The 4,020-nt window shown below is 44.0% G+C and overlaps 1 non-coding gene across 1 annotated transcript; it reads left to right on the forward strand.

Annotated features, from left to right (window-relative positions):
* The first annotated feature begins 2,159 nt into the window (after window positions 1-2,159).
* TRNAW-CCA (transfer RNA tryptophan (anticodon CCA)) lies at window positions 2,160-2,231 on the forward strand. The gene has a single exon. It is a non-coding gene; the product is annotated as a tRNA-Trp (tRNA).
* Window positions 2,232-4,020: the final 1,789 nt, after the last annotated feature.

The following is a 4,020-nucleotide window of genomic DNA, read 5'->3' on the forward strand; positions in this document are numbered from 1 at the left end:
GCACACAACCACACACACAACCACACACACACAACCTCACACACACAACCACACACACACAACCACATAGACACACACAACCACACACACAACCACACACACACAACCACACCAAGCATTGGCATAGCCAATAGGTCTCGCCTTTGGGGCCTTATAAGTGTTGATGTGGTTGCACCAAGGCTATTGTGCTGCATAACTAAATACTTAGAAGGTCCCAAAAGCGAGACCTATGGGCTATGCCAATGCTTGTTTTGTTTTTGTCCTCATGTCGGCCATGGCGTTCTGCAAATATTGGACCATTTTGGAGCCCTTGTGTTGTATGGAGCATTGCATTCTCTTGCCCAGGCCGTTTGTGGGATACATATAGCTTCCGAGTGGGATGTATCATCTCCAAAGTTGCCACGGTCTGGAATAATAATTATCTACTGGCGGTCGCCAGTAGATAGTTATAGTTAGGACCGTGTTTCCATAGGAAATCCGCAACATTCTATTTGGAATAACTTTGGCGCCGATTGACGAATCCTCGCGAAATTTTCAAAATAGATGGGGCGCTCCGCTCCGCTCCTTCCCTGAAAGTCTCGGGGGGATTTGTCAAGCGGGGGCTGAGAAAAAGGGAGGGTCCCAAAACACGTTTTCCCCATGCATTTTTCCATAGGACCTTTAGTCCAAGCTACAGCCCGAACGGCTGAACAGAATTACTTGAAATTTGGCAGAGAGGTAGTCCTCAGGTCAGGGATGTGCCTTTTGCAGGTCTGGTGTAAATCTGTTCAGTATTTCCTGAGAAAATAGCATTTAAAAGCATATATATATCTGTAAGCGCGCTCCGTGCGCGTACAGTTAAATTTACCGTACGCGCACGCTGCCGTGCGCGAGCGCGATTCTGATTGGTTGTTAGATCTTAGTAAACATTCGAATCGGTCGAAACCAGGAAGTGTCGGCAGCCATTTTGTCTCTCGCAGTCTGAGGGGGTGAAAAACAAAGGTGGAGAACGTGAAAAGGGGCAAGGTGGACAGTTCCTGACCCCCTAGCCTTAGTCAGGGGGTCCCAGAAGGACCCCCAAGGGCCAAAATTTCCTTGAATTTTTTTGCGAAAAATCGCAGAGTACGCGTAGCGTGCGCGTACGGTAGAAACGGAAAAAATACGCGAACTGCGTAACGTGGGCGCGCGGTGCGTGAAGCACACCACGCGCGTACGGTACGCGTACGTTGAAAAACCTTAAAAAAATAAATAAATAAATACATAACTTAGCATTTAAAAAAACGTACAAATTCACTGAAAAACCCATAGGTTTCACACACGTTATAGTTAGGAATTAGCATTTAAAAAATCTTGCAAATTCACTTAAAAAACCATAGGTTTCACACATGTTATAGTTAGCTGGACATTTCACTCGTGAAAAACCATTGAAATTCCCCCGTTATAGTTAGTGCAGGCAACTATAACTCACGCGACCGCAATCCTCTGCTGATGACGTCAGATATTACATCACTGATGACATATGTGTCTTTCTGAAAAAAAAATATTTGTAATATATGTATAGCTAAAACTTAATGGAAAAAGACATGGGTAAATAAGTGTCTAAATACAGTGATGTAATATCTGACGTCATCAGCAGAGGATTGCGGTCGCGTGAGTTATAGTTGCCTGCACTAACTATAACGGGGGAATTTCAATGGTTTTTCACGAGTGAAATGTCCAGCTAACTATAACATGTGTGAAACCTATGGTTTTTTAAGTGAATATATATATATATATTTTTTGTGTGGGCTCTCGGCTGATCTGCGTGACACTGTTTGATCTTGTGATGATGGAAGAAATGCTTCTTTTTTGCAGTCTACGTCACACTTGACCGGACCATAAGGCAGCAGCACCAGCAGAAAAGTAAGTTTAGGGGTAACCGGTAAGGCTCGGGGGTATACAACGCGGGAGCTTCAGTTAGCCTTCTAGCGGGAATTAATCGTCCTGGCCAGCCCGATTTATTCACTAATTTGTACATTTCTACGGTAAAAACACTTGGCAGAGGGTCCGCTAACAGAATAACGTAATTCGTCCCAACCCCTTATTTCCTGTTGGAAAAGCAACAAATTAATATCTCAGTGGCAGTCCATCACTCACGTCACTACTTACTGGTCTATCATTCTCCAATAATGCACGCAGCTGATCTCGTGGCGCAACGGTAGCGCGTCTGACTCCAGATCAGAAGGTTGCGTGTTCAAATCACGTCGGGATCACACCAAGGCTTTGTATTTTGCACTTGTCATGAAATGTTATAGGGTGTTTCAGATAATGTTCTAAACAAAAGTAGAAAAAAATATTTAATAAATAACATTTTAATGAATAAATAAATGTAGTTCAAGTTCATATGGATTGAAGTGGAACAAACTTGCTCCTCACACATTGCTATGGCACCTGGAAGTCACGGATAATTTGCATTGTTTTTATACGTTTCTACAAAAATATATATATATCTCTATATGCATTTTTTAGCGCTTATCATATTAACAGGAACTATCGCCAGTCGTAGTCCAGCCTTCACATCGGTTCTTCTTATATATTAACTCTGGGCTGGGCGGAATTTTAGTTATGATGGAGTATTTGGAGTTATTTCGATAATTCCGTGTTACCCTTTCTTGCAGAGTTACAGATAATTACGCAATTACTCTTCAATGGGTAATTAATTTTAATTTTGTGGGGAAATCCTGACGCGTGGGTACTCGCAATCATTTCCTTGGGGGGTCCATAATGTACTGATAGAGTGGATATCACATTTTATTTGTAGGGGTGCATTATAATCACATGTAGACCACACCCCATATAATCCTTTGTTGTAATAATGTAAGCTGTTAGAATTGTGAAATGTACTAACATGAAAACGTGACGTGTTCAGGCCATTGAAAAGTACCAGGTGAATCAAGTAGAAATTGAATGTAACTAGCACAAAACATTAACGTGAACAACTCATGTTGTGCATCTGACAATTATTAATTTACTGAATGTGCTCATCAATTGTGACATTTTACCTGTAGGTAAATGCGTTAATTGAAAGTGCCTTATTTCCATGCCAGTTCGTAAAGCTCATATGATGCTTTCTTATATTAGCTGAGCCTCTTAGGCGCCGATGCAATACCCTGGAAAACTCTCGCTTTAGAATTATCGGTTTGAATTTCATGCATGCTGTGGACTCTGTTCTTTCTCATATTTTGTGTTGCAGGTAAAAGAAGCGCTCTCGCTAGCTAAGAATAATGCCTTTGTTTAACTAGTAAGACAAGGAGAGAAGAAGTTACAATTGTGTTGCTTGAGTCGATAAAGGAAGGTCGTTGTGCTTCGCACAGGAGAAGGCCTGGAACCGAGGGCAAAAGGTATCAAGGAAAAGAACACCGTTGTCCCATGGAAAACCACCTTCAGGATCGTACCCACTGTAGATGGCGCAACAGTACTGTACTGGCCAACTTAGCCAGTAATGCAGCCACCGACGCTAAAATACTAGCTGTGGAATGTGTGTCTCCCCGTGGCTGCACTGTGGGTTGGCTAGTAACTACTAATGGCAGCGCCTCCCTTGCTCCTTCTGGGGCGCAGGTATAATTACCAGTGGTTCTGTTGGCACTGCAGGACACTCAGAACTAGGTGCAGGCGCTAATGCTTTCAATGCACCCCTGATTTCTGCCAGTATTGTCCCACCCTCATCTCACACCCCATTTTTTGGGCCTATTTGCATTGGTTGACACGGGGTGGTGTTATGGGGGTCTCTGGCTGGGGGGGGCGGCTGCTCCGGTTCAACTGCCCCTTGCCCACTTTTCTTATTCTTGTCTTGCCTCGTGGCCTTAATGCTCTTCTCTTTTGCTTTCCCTGACTGTGTCTTGGGCCTCTTCTCTAATGGAGGGAAAGCTGCCCTGGGAGGGACCTTGGATCTGCGCGGGCGCTCTACCACATCTGCCTCTGGGACAGGCTCTGGGTCCTGGCCCCTGTCCGGTTCGGTGACTCCCAGCTCGTCTTCACTACTCTCATCGTCCCCCAATTTTG

The sequence above is a fragment of the Triturus cristatus genome, chromosome 12 (genome assembly GCF_964204655.1).
Source record: "Triturus cristatus chromosome 12, aTriCri1.1, whole genome shotgun sequence".
In the NCBI taxonomy this organism is placed as follows: Eukaryota; Metazoa; Chordata; class Amphibia; order Caudata; family Salamandridae; genus Triturus; species Triturus cristatus.